The following is a 13,729-nucleotide window of genomic DNA, read 5'->3' as shown; positions in this document are numbered from 1 at the left end:
CTATTCACCAAGAGACTGCTTTCTCAAGGCAATAAGGCAGAGAGCAATAGAGGAAAACATAAGACATCTTGTTCTGGCCTCTGCCATCCATGTGTATCTGGCCACTGTCGTTCATGCTCTCCTCTCACCACAAGGTGACAAAGGTTTAATTTGATGCTTTGGTGTCAAACTTCCAAAGCACGAACTGAACCTTGTCTCCATTTTGCTTTAGTAAGATCTTTTCAACTCTCCTAGTGAGTTACACTATATTCAGGGTCAAAGGCTCTGGCTTTCCTAGGAGCTTGAAGTGAAAAGACCATCTTTAGGTTAACTATCCCTCATTTGTTGAAATTATTATCAGTTGTTTTCTACATCGTCCAGGAAGGCACTTGGAGAAAAACACAGGAGATTCTGCAAATTCTCTGGAAGATGATTTATTTTCATTAAAGGGAGAGTCTAAGTTTGCACAGAGTGGGAGAAGCAGCACAGAGATGTTGGTAGGAGACATTGGAGCACTTTTAAAAAACCTCTTCCCTCTTCTGCCCTCAGCTCACTGAATGGGGGCTTTCATTGACTGTGAACCTGTAGATGACATCAATCAAGGGGACAGGGGTTGAGGAGACTCACAAGAGAGCAGCAGGACAGAAAGGTGTAGCTTCATGGCTCTAATGTGGGTGTGTATTGCCCTTGGGAGTCTCTTCATGTCAAAGGCTAAGGTGTCTTGGGAATGGTTGTAGTACATATGTCTGTATGAAGAAGAGGCTTTTACTTATTCCATAAATAAGGAGAGAAAGATGAAAAGCAAGCTCATTTCTCCAAACTCAAAACAATAGTACACTGGGAGACTGAATTAAAGATGTGATTGTTTAGCTCCAAAGCCATTCATTGCACTTCTTACAGTCCAGCAGGATTTAACTAAATTTTCATCTCAAGTTTAGAGAAAAGACAGCAGAAAACAGTCCAAGATGAGCTATTTGTTTAAAAAGTCGCAATGTTCCAGATAGACTCGGACCTGGCACAACCTGCTCTCTCACCCATCTGTAGCACGGCAGTAACACTGCAGAAGAAACTGATGTTTCCTGAGTTTGGTTCAGTTGCATTCCTGATGCATGTTTATTAGAGAGTGGGAATGCATACATTCAATGAGCCCTTCACTCCTTTCTCACAGTTTATTATGCTTAACAGCAAGGTCGGGACAGGACGTATTCTAGCAACACAGAGACAGAGACAGAGACAGAGACAGAGACAGACACACACACACACACACACACACACACACACACACACACACACACACATTCAGTCTGATGGAAAATACCAATATTCAAATGCACCAATAGCTGTTGGAACCAATGCTGGCCCAGTGCATTGGTGCAGCAGAGCCTTATCTAGGGCTGGTTCTGAAAGGATGCTGATTGAGATAACATTTTCCTTATAGGCTGGCTAACTTACTAGGAACAGGGGCAGAAATGTATAATACAAAGAAAAGAATTCATAGAAGGCTGATCCAGTTGTGAATAACATGACTATGGACAGAACACCAAACCTGTCATGCAGTTGTAGTATAGGATAGTGTGGGGTGAAAGGAGATTTTAGTTTTGTTAGTCACAGACAATGACTTGCCTTATTAACTCAGTAGTAAGTGTGTTATTATTACATTCTGTGGTTCTTAGGTATTGTTTTGTTGATGAACAACTGATCAAAGCCTACTGGACTCTGGTTTCATGCAAGACTGTAAAATGTTTCTTCATGGGGAGAGGGAACAATGGATTCCCTTGATAACTTGGCCCTCAACTCTGACTCGTGTTTGGGAGCAGATGGTGGAGAATGTCCTGAGAACTGTGATGGAATTTTGCACTTCTTGTTTGAGGATGGAGACCAGAAAAGGAGAGTGACCTACTGCACCATACTGTCCTGGCCATGCTTCTTCCTCTTTTCCTCTTTGGATGGGGCTGCTATGGTGATGGGGTCATAATAAGTAAGGGGCATTGAATAAGCTAATGGCTGGGGGATGGAGAGATGGTTCAGCAGTTAAAGGTGTATATTGCTCTTGAAAAGGACCTGAGTCTGGTTCTCAGCATCTAATTGGGCAGCTCACAAACACCTGTAATGTTAACTCCAGGGGTTCAGTGCTTTCTCATGGTCCCATGGCCACTCATACACATATGCCCACACACACAGACGCACAAATAAATTATAATAAGTCTTAGTAGAGAATAATGTTTGTTTTTATAAGATGTTATTGGTGATATCTGAGAATTATAGAGTCATACTATGTATGAAGCCCCGTGTGGCTCTGAAATTTCCACCCTCCTGTTTCAGCCTCTCAGATATTGGTATTAGAGGGTTATATTACCACACTCAGCATTAAGGAAGTTTTAGGATTGTAGTAGTTTTCTTCCTTGTACACAGAATATTTTTGAAATGTTCAAATATATTTAGATAGCTGGATGGAAATGGACAAAATTATGCTAAGCAAAATAAACCAGACCCAGAAAGCTGAGTGGGTCATTGACTTAGATAGGGTTTGTATTCTGTGAAGAGACACCACGACCACGACAATTCTTATAAGGAAAAACTTTAATTGGGGCTAGCCTACAGTTCAGAGGTTTAGTCCAGTATCATCATGGTAGGAAGCATGGTGGCATGCGGGCAGATATGGTGCTGGAGGGGTAGCAGAGAGTTCTACATCTGGATCTGCAGGCAGCAGGAGGACAGAGTAAGCCATTGGACCTGGCTTGAGCTTCTGACACCTCAAATTCCACCCCCAGTGACATACTTCCTCCAACAAAGTCACACCTACCTCAACAAGACCATACCTCCTAATAGTGTTGCTCCCTATGGGCTTCTGGGGGCCATTTTCATTCAAACCACAACAATCATGTTCTACCTTTTGGGTATAAAAGGTAAAAAAATGTTCTGAAAGTAGAATAGTTATTAATGGAGGTTGAGAGGGCTGTGTGTGCGCATGTGCACACATGTGTATGTGTGTGTTTGTGTGTATTAAAGGTAGATAAAAGGAGGCTGGACTTCGGGCAGTGGAGGAGAGGATGGCCTAGAAGCCCTTCCTCTAGAATGAGATTGATGACTACTCTCTATGCTATCCTAGAGCCCTCATCCAGTGGCTGATGGAAGCAGAGACAGACATCCACAGAAATACACTGAGCTGAATTCTGGAACCTAGTTGAAGAGAGGGAGGAATGAAGAACGAAGGGGTCTGTACCAGGTTGGAGAAACCCACAGAAACAGTTGGCCTGAAAAAGGGAAAGCATATCGACCCCAGACGCTCTTTGGGAGGCCAGTATGGGACTGATCCAGCCCCCTGATCATGGATGCCAATGGGGAGGCCCCTGCACTCCTGGGAGCCTCCGGAGGTGGACTGGCGTTTTGCCCTGGTGTATGTGGGGGACTTCGAGAGCCCATCCCACTTGAAGGGATGCACTCTGTCTCTGAACACATGGGGAGGGACCTAGGCCCAGCACAGGAAGATTTGGTGGACTTGGTGGAGCCCCGGTTGGGGGCCCTACCCTGCCTGGGGAGTGGTGGGTGGATGGGGTGGGGGGTAGGTTGGAGGTGGGGGAGAAGGAATGGGGGTAAGGGGAGGGAAAGGGAGAAAAAAATAAAATAAAAAAATAGAAAAAAAAGGAGGCTGGACTTAATGCATGCTGCAAGCTTTTGTGTTACCACATTAAATCCCATTAATAAGTATAATTAATATATGTTAAAATTAAGATGTTTAAACATAAATTTGATGATATTGCTGGTGTGTTTGTAGTTTAAGAGAATGATTTGTGCACATTTAAAGATATAACGCATGATGTATCTTTATGTTACTTTGCAGATTTTGCTGCTAAGCCTGCCTGCTTTTTAACTTCTAAGTCAGGAATCATAACTTGCCTCTTCCTCCTTTCTGCTCTGTGTTTGGAGGCTGACCAAGACCCTAAGCATGCTTCTTCTGACACTCAGGGTTTCCCACACTTTTCTCTGAAGATCCCCATGCAGCCCTCCATGGCTTGCTCTAACTCAAAGGCATGACTCTGTCTTGCTCTCTTATCATTTCTTCCTGCAGTTGCCAGGAGTTATAGCTTGCTTGTCTTGTGGCTTCTCTCCCAAACTCTAATAGAATGGAAGACATATTGTTTTCTCCCCGCTGCACAGACTCAATCGATGTAGTTTCTCCTCTTGTATCACAAGAGCATTTGAAGAATATCATTTGGAAGAAACTCTTTTTACATTGATTTTAACGTGTCAGCCACAGAGCTATGCAACTCAAAGGCTTTCAACAAATACAGAAAGACTCCAAAAAAAAAAAAAAAGACTCCTTATACTTAGTGCATTATAGTTCTGCTTTCTTCTTAATACCTCTCCCTTTCAGTACTTAACAGTCATCTTTGTTTTGTCAGTGAAATGATCATTTTTGGTCTGAAGTATTTACTATCTCTAGAAAACACTCAAAATCCGAGTATTAAAACACAGCAATGGTATCTCAATTTTAATATGTATGACCTTAAACCTAGCTAGAAATTTCATGTCTTTATCAATTTCCTTTGCTCTTAAAATTTCACTGAGAAATTTTATATTAGGTACAGTGCAAAACAATTGATATGGTTAATTATTTAAAAATGTACTTCTGAAGGAAAAGATCTTTGGGTGATTGGGTGTTTTAGTGTCTTTCTCCATTTTCAGGAGAGAAAGGGCAAACACAAGGAACATCTTTAAGGTTCTGCCAATGTGTCCCTGTCTTATGTTCAAATCCCTCAGCTACAGACCTAATGTAAGAATGGCAAAGGGGATATTACTTGACAGCCAAGTAACAGCATCAGACTGATGGTAGTTTTGGTGATGTTGTTTTAATGGGATTCATTAAAGTGTTATCAAACAATCATGTGAGCACATTGGTATATTTTGTCTGGTGTTCAGAATTCTTTAGAGGCAATAAAAGAATATTTGATTTTTACCTTTTAATTTTTTTGCACTGGGCCTCTGTGTAGTGTCCTGGTCCCTTAGTCCCAGTCTTATTATAAGAGCTAGGCAGAGGATTACTGTTGGGCAAGAATGTGGAAATCAACTGGCTACTTCCCCTGGTGGTGATGGAGTTTCAGTGGGCATTATTAAAATTTGCTAAAGTAATGCATACATGTAAACACACAGAAAACTTATACGAAAAAAAGCAACATTTTGGTCTGTATCCAATTGAGATATCAACCCCCCTTATTCTTAGCTTAATTGGCTCTTATTGAAACATGTCAGGTTGTGTGACTAAAAACATTCCAGGGTCTTATTTCATTATTTCAAATACATAAAATTGTATATTTGAATATACATGTCTGAATCTACATGTACGCATGTATATGTATGTATATATGTTGTGATGGATATCATGAATGAGGCTGTCCGGATATGAGAAAAGAAAATTGAGCCCTAAACAGTCTCAGAGATCTTTATTTCCTTAACAAGCAGAAAATAGTTCTGGTTCTTGAACTTTTATGTATGTCTATTCAAGTTGTTATACATCGTGCTTATAAGGATACACCTGTCAACCATTTCTCACCCATTTTTCCCATTTAAATCTATCATTTGGGGAGAGTCAGGTAGACCTAAGTTTATATTCTGATACAGATAAGTTGATACAATTGTTCAACTAACTCTACTGTTACTAACTCTACTGCTGTGCAGAATAATAATAAAGGGGTAAGGAAGACCTTCAAGTAGATAAGGATATCTCCCTCAAATGAGTTGGGTAGTATGCTCAGGACTTTCCTGGGGAAGCCTAGAAGCAGTATTTCTAGGAGAAGGCATAAATGATTCATAAGAAATTTCCCACCAATCCAATATCCCAAAAGTTATACAAATATCAAAAGCCCCACAAGCATGCAACATGCAGAGATCAAAACCAAAAGTGGCACAGCAGCCATCATATTGCTCAGCTTTGCTGGATCTTTGTCAAGCAACTGTGTTGGCTTTATGACTTTGGCCGTTCCTGTCAGATTTCGCTGTGCCATGCTGGGAATCAAACCCAGCTCATCTGCAAGAGCAGCATGTGCTCTTAATAATTGATCCATCTCCCCAGTTCCCGCTTGAACTATTTTTTTTTTCTGAGAAGAATGTGGAAGTATTTGGTATGTGGTGGAAAACCCAGTGAATATTGGAAACCATGCTTAATGGGCCATTTTAGTAGGATCTTGAAATATAAGAATCATGAGATAAATGTGGACAGTTCATTCCTGGTTCATGGGCTTTTAGAAAGCAATGGAGAGTCTATCAGGAACAGAGACAAGGGCTGTTCACATGATACTTTGGCTAAGAACCTGTGTGTTAATCAGGCTGGTATTGAAGAAGACCAGTGACATGAAATGTCCCATACTTTACTGGAATAATACAAGCTGCTTGGAGCCCAGGAAACAAGCCTCAGATGCTGGGCACTGAGCTATAGGACTTGGTATTTGCCCTGCTAGAGTTGACTTTGTTTTGCTCTTATTGTTCCTTGTGATGCCCCAATTCTTCCCTTTTGAAATAAGAATATTACTCTGTGCCATCATATGTTAGAATTATATAATTTTTAAAAGTTTTATAGGAGGCCACAGTTAAGCAACTTGGAATTTTAGAGAAAATTTGGCTTTTTATGGTTGGACTATATTTTGCATTATGAAAAAAAAAAAAAAACTTCTGAGACTGTGGGGACAAGCAGTTAAAGGTTGTTGTGCAAAAGTGATGTGTTTGTGTGTCAAACTGACAAATGGTAAAGTGTGTTAGTTTTAATTGTCAATTGGCACAATCTAGATCACCTAGGAAAATGGTCTCAATGAAGGGTTGGCTATATTGGGTTGGCCTGTGGGTATGTCTGTGGGCGACTGTTTTATTAATTAATGTGGGAAGACCACTGTAGGTGGTACCATGCACTAGTCAGGGAGTCCTGACTTACATAAGAGTGGGGGAATTTGAGGTGAGCACAGGTAAGCAAGCAAGTGAGCAGGCATGTATTCATTTCTCTCTGCTCTTAGATGTGGAAGTGATATGACAAGCTGTTTGACGTTCCTTGTTCAACTTCCTCAAAATTATGAACTGTAACCTGGAATTTTATGCTGAAATAAACCCTGTTTCTTCTAAGTTTGTCAGGCTAATCATAGCAATGGAAATGAAAATAGAGCATTAGTCATATACTACATTCAAATGGAAAAAGAAATAGATTAAAAAAGAGGAACAGGAAAAATACAGGGTAGAGATAACTCAAAAACAGTCCAAACGTTAAGTAATAATTTCACAAAATATAGAAACTCTCAACTTGCTTGTCCTGTTGCTACACCAAAACACCTGAAACAAACAGCTTAAAGAAGAAAGGGTTTCATTGTCTCACACTTTGAGGAGAGGATCCACCATGGTGAAAAAAGTCATGGCAGCAAAACCATGCAGAATGTGTAAAATCTAGTTTTCACTAAAAAGCAAAACGCCATTGACGACTATTTATTATACACCTCTAGATGCCAGACATGAGACAGTGAGTCAGATAGCCTTGACTTCATGTCACTGACATTCCAGTGTGAAGATACAAGTATCTGCTAAGATAAAAACGATTCTGGGCTATTTCAGAAGATAAAAAGCATTATAAAGAAGAATAGACCAGAGTAAGAATAGAAGGTAACTTAGTAGTAAGCTATTGTCCCAAAGTGTAGTAAAAGAATGGTGAAACTTGGTAGGAATGTGGCCACTCTGACTGAGGTGGTGTTTGTGTGGGAAGAACACATGGAAAGACTGTATGGAGGCAAGAAGGCACAGCCATGTGAATTGTATTAAGTTGCTTTTGTATTGCCATGATATGACACTATGACCACGGCAACCCTCAGAAGAGTTTATCTGGTGACTTCCAGTTTCAGAGGGCTAGAGTCCATGGTCATCATGGCGGGAGGCAGCAGGCGGGCAGACATAGCGTGAGAGCAGCAGCTAAGGGTGCACATCTTGATCCACAAGCATGAGGCAGAAAGCTTACTGGGAATGGCCGGGGGCATTTGAAACCAGCTGCAAAGCCCACATCTAGTGACACTCCTCCTCCACTAGGTCACAGCTCCTAATCTCTCCCAAAATCCTTTCACCAACTGGGGGACCAAGCATTCCAGCATATGAGCCTATGGGGGGCCATTTTCCTTAGAGCCATCAAATGGTCTTTTCGTGCAAGGTTTTTCCTCTTCGAGTACAGGAAGAGACACTTGGGTGTTAGAGAAGAGGACTGATGTGATCTGCTCACAGAGAGTGTTCAGACAGCAGAAGGGGGCAAGGTTGGGCCATACGCCTGCCATTGAGAAAATGCTCTATAGAGATTGAATTGTACAGTTTATTATTATTTATTGGTTGGTGCCGGTGGTAAAACTGAGAGCTTCACCCATGCTGGGCAAGTGCTGTATGACTGAGCTAAACCTTAGCCCCTGAGTTTCTTTTATGAACACAATTTAGTTCTAGATCTGAAAAGTAAGTAACTGTAACAGGGACTGTAGGTGTAGCTGTGTTGATAGAGTCCTACCTTGCTTACATGAGGACCTGGGTTCAGTGCCCAGCACTCCATAAACTGAATGTAGTGGTATGTAGACTAGGTGTGGTGGCGTACACCTGTAATCCCAGCATTTGGGAGGCAGGAGGGGTCAGAGGTTTAAGGTCATCATACTGGACTACCTAATGAGTATGAGGCCAGCTTGGCTCACATGACACCTTGTCTCAAAAAGTAAAAACAACAACAACAACAGCAGCAGCAACAACAACAACAACAAAACAAAATGAGAAAAAGAAGGCTATTCCAAGCTCAAGAACATTTCTAGTGTATCCTCCTCTCTTTATCCTGAGATAACTCCCCTGCAAGACTTGAATATAGAGCTTACATGAAGTTAAAAATATTATTTGTTCACTTCTTACTATATGCAAATTTTCATCAGCAGGTAGTTCTCAACCTTCCCAATGCTGCTACCTTTTAATACATTTCCTCATGCAATGACTCCCAATCATAAAATTATTTCATTGCTACTTCATATTTGTAACTTTGCTAGTTATAAATCATAATGCAAATATCTGACATGCAGGATATCTGATTTGTGACCCCCAAAGGGGTCATGACCCACAGGTTGAGAACCACAGATCTATTTTACTCATGTTTAGGGTCCTATTACCATATAAAGAAAAAGTACATTTTTATTGTATAGAATTGATAAGTGTGGAAATATTTAGACACTTGTGAAACCAGTACCACAGTTGAGATGGTGAACAGCCTATGTTCCATTGTTATATAGAAGAAGACGTGAAGGGATCAAATTTACCTATAAATGTCTCCTCCACTGCTACCTCTTAAAACAAAATCAATGGCAGAGCACAGAGACACTCACCTTCAATCACAGCACTTGGGAAGTAGAACCAGGCAGATCTCTGTGAGCTCAAGGCTAGCCTGGTCTATATAATGAGTTCCAGAACAGCCATCGCTACATAGAGACCCTGCCAACAAACAAACAAAAACCTAAAATACCACCCACTCCAAAATAGAGCAGGAGCAATAGAATCAACATATTTATTCTTCAACTCCCTTCCTGAAAAACAGGTAGGAGAATTACAGCATTTCTTTAATGAAAGCCAACTCTTCTCCTCATTACTCAAGAGTTAATGGGAAACCATTTTCTTGATTCTTGTTATCTTGAAACATACTATTTTGTCCTCCATTTATACTTTGTAGTGCATTGCACTTTGTGTTTTCTAAAATATACAATTAAAAAATCTATAAAAATTCCATACATGTATACAGAGCATGTTGATCATATTCATCCCTGATCCCCTCAGTCCAACTTTCCCAGGATTTGCCCCGAATACATTGCTCTTTCTCGATTCCACAGCCTCTTTTTTTTTTTTCTTTCGGATAACACACTGAATTCAATTTACATTTTACAGCATTTTTTACATTATTTCCTTCTTCCCTTTCCTTCCTTTAGCCCTTCCCGTGTTCCTTCTGCCATTCCTTCTCAGATTCATGCCCTCTTTTTTATTAATTATTATTGACACATATATATGAATAGATATTTAAATACAACTTGTTCAGCAAGTTAAGAGTTACTCATGTGTATGTGATTTCAGGGTTGAGTAATTGGCATTGGTGGAACCCTATGAAATTCCCTGTTTTCACATTAGCATGTCTATTGGTGTTGGACTTGTTCGGGTCTGTTTTAGTCAGTCACACTGTTGAGGTATCATGGGTGCAGCTTCCCGGTCATTTCTAGGAGACACCGTCTCACAGCAGATTTCCTAGTCTTCTGGCTCTTCCAATCTTTCCACCTCTTCTTCTGAGATGTTCCCTGAGCCTTTGGTGTGGGAATTGTGAATCAGTAGTCCTACCTAGCTATTGGTAGACTGTGATACAAAACAGTGACAAGAATGATAAGACAGTACTAAGAGCGCAATGGTGGCATTGATATCTTGGCAGTATCAACAGCTGTCTAATTGGACTTAAGGCTTGCTCAATAGGAGGGAAATCATGCCTGACACAGGAGCTTACTCCAATTCTCGGTACTAGTAAGGTCATGAGTCTTTTTTTTTTTTTTAAATTTATTTATTAGTTCTAGTTAGGGAACAAGCTTGTTTCACATGTAAGTCCCTTCTCCCTCTCCCTCCCCTCCCCCCATCCCTCCTTCCCTACCCTCAGCCTACCCCCACCCCATCCACCCACCACTCCCCAGGCAGGGTAGGACCCTCAGTGGGGGCTCTGCAAAGTCCACCAAGTCTTCCTGTGCTGGTCCTGGGCCCTTCCCCATGTGTTCAGGGCCAGAGTGTAACCCTTCACGTGGGATGGACTCTTAAATTCCCTTCTTACACCAGGGAAAAATACTAATCCACCACCAGAGGCTCCCTGGAGTGCAGAGGCCTCCTTATTGACATCCATGTTCAGGGGTCTGGATCAGTCTTGTACTGGCCTCCCAGACAGCATCTGGGGTCGATGTGCTCTCCCTTGTTCAGGTCACCTGTTCCTGTGGGTTTCTCCAACCTGGTACAGACCCCTTCACTCTTCATTCCTCCCTCTCTTCAACTAAATTCCACATTTCAGCTCAGTGTATATCTGTGGATGTCTGTCTCTGCTTCCATCAGCCACTGGATGAGGGCTCTAGCATGGCATAAAGAGAAGTCATCAATCTCATTTTAGGGGAAGGGCTTTTAGATTATCCTCTCCACCATTGCCTGGATTGTCAGATCGTGTCATCCTTGTAGGTCTCTGGAGATCTCCCTGGTTCCAGATCTCTTCTCGGACCTATAGTGGCTCCCTGTGATATGGTATCTCTCATCCTGCTCTTTCTCCTCTATCCTTCCCCAAACTCAATATTTCTGCTCCTCCATTTCCTCTCATCTACTCCTCTTCTCTTGCCCTTATTGTAGCAGCTCCCTCCCCCCTACCCTCATGCTCCCAATTAGTTCAGGAGTTCATGCCACTTCCATTCCTGGGGACCATTTATCCCTTAGAGTCCTTCATGTTTCCTAGTTTCTTTGGTGAAGAGGATTATAGGCTGGTAATCCTTTGCTCTATGTCTAAAATTCATATATGAGTGAGTACATACCATGTTTGTCTTTTTGTGACTGGGTTACCTCACTCAGGATGGTTTCTTCTGGTTCCACCCATTTGCCTGCGAATTTCAAGATTCCATTACTTTTTTCTGCTGAGTAGTACTCTATTGTGTAAATGTACCACATTTTCTCTATCCATTCTTCAGTTGAGGGGCATCTAGGTTGCTTCCAGGTTCTGGCTATTACAACCAATGCTGCTATGAACATGGTTGAACATATGTCCTTGTATGAACATACACTTTTTGGGTATATACCCAAAAGAGGAATGGCTGGATCTTGAGGTAGACTGATTCCCATTTTTCTGAGCAACCGCCATGTAGGGGAAGCTGTAGCCACGCCTTCTTAGGGGCTGGCTACAGGAGTACCTGAGGGCTTGTGAGGGTGTGGTCAGAGTGAGTAGGGGGTCTGCATTTTCGGTTTCGGCTTCTTTTTGCTGCTTGCTGTACAGACTACCACCGGCTGGCTGGTTCGCTCTGTAAGTAAGGCTTTTCCCTATTAAATACCCTTATATTTCTACCTGACTCCATATTGGTAATTTCCTACTATACCGCCATACTGATTTCCAGAGTGGTCTTACAAGTTTGCACTCCCACCAGCAATGGAGGAGTGTTCCTTTTTCTCCACATCCTCTCCAGCATAGATTGTCATTGGTATTTTTGATTTTAGCCATTCTGACAGGTGTGAGGTGGTATCTCAGAGTTGTTTTGAGTTGCAGTTCTCTGATGGCCAATGATTTTGAGCACTTTCTTAAGTGTCTTTCAGCCATTTCAGATTCCTCTGTTGAGAATTCTCTATTTCTGCACCCCACTTTTTAATTTCATTGTTTGGTGTTTTGGTGGCTAGCTTCTTGAGCTCCTTATATATTTTGGAAATCAGTCCTCTGTCAGATGTGGGATCGGTGAAGATCTTTTCCCATTCTGTGGGTGGTCGTTTTGTCCTACTGACTGTTTCCTTTGCCTTGCAGAAGCTTCTCAGTTTCAGGAGGTCCCATTTATTAATTGCAGGCCTCAATGTCTATGCTACTGGTGTAATGTTCAGAAAGCGGTCTCCTGTGCCAATTTGTTCAAGGGTAATTCCCACTTTCTCTTTTAGAAGATTCAGTGTGGCTGGATTTATGCTGAGATCTTTGATCCATTTGCACTTAAGTTTTGTGCATGGGGGTCATGAGTCTTAAAGGAGAGCAGTCTACTGCCACCTCATCAAACATTTTTCCTTCCCAAAACATAGTTCTGCCCACTCAGACTCATGAGCTGAAAATCATTTCTCTCAGCATCCGAAAATAATACTACACTGACTTTTTAAAGAAAATCATTTATATGTTTTATTTTCAAATTAATTAGTAATGTTTAATTATTTCAAATTTTATATTTTGGTATTTAAAATATATTCCTTCCATAATCTTTGTATATTGAAAAAGTAGGTATTGGTATTTTAAACCTGTTATTCTTTTTAGAAAAAGATTCATCTATTTTTGTTTTATGTATTTTTCCTCCATGTTTGGTGTGTATGGAGGACAGAGGAAGAGTAAAATCTCTTGGAACTGGGGTTATAGAAGTTATAGATATTCAAATTTTAAATAACCATTCATTAAAATGAGATTATTATTATTATTATTATTATTATTATTATTTTTCAAGACAGGGTTTCTCTGTGGCTTTGGAGGCTATCCTGGAACTAGCTCTTGTAGACCAGGCTGGTCTCGAACTCACAGAGATCCGCCTGCCTCTGCCTCCCAAGTGCTGGGATTAAAGGCGTGCACCACCAACGCCCGGCTTGAGATTATTTTGAATAAGAAATATTAGTTGCAGATCTTTTTTGAAAGTTCAGTATAATTCTGCTGTGAATCCACCTGGGTCTGGAATTTTATTCAGTTGGGAAGCTTTTATTAGGTTTTCAATCTCCTCATTTGTTATGGGTCTGTTTAGGTTGTTGATCTCTTCTTGGTTTAACTTTGATAGTTTGTATGAATCTTGAAATTTATCCATTTTGTTTAGATTTTCTACTTAATGGAGCATAGTATATCTCTATAATATTCTGAATTTCTTTGGTGTCTCTTGTAATGTTTCCCTGTTCATTTAATGTTTCCCTGTTAATTTGAGTCCTCTCTTTCTTTTGGGTACTTGGGTCAAAGGTTGCTTGAGCTTGTTTATCTCTCGAAGAATCAGCTCTTAGATTT

The sequence above is a fragment of the Cricetulus griseus genome, chromosome 3 (genome assembly GCF_003668045.3).
Source record: "Cricetulus griseus strain 17A/GY chromosome 3, alternate assembly CriGri-PICRH-1.0, whole genome shotgun sequence".
In the NCBI taxonomy this organism is placed as follows: domain Eukaryota; kingdom Metazoa; phylum Chordata; class Mammalia; order Rodentia; family Cricetidae; genus Cricetulus; species Cricetulus griseus.
This window is presented reverse-complemented; position numbering follows the sequence as displayed.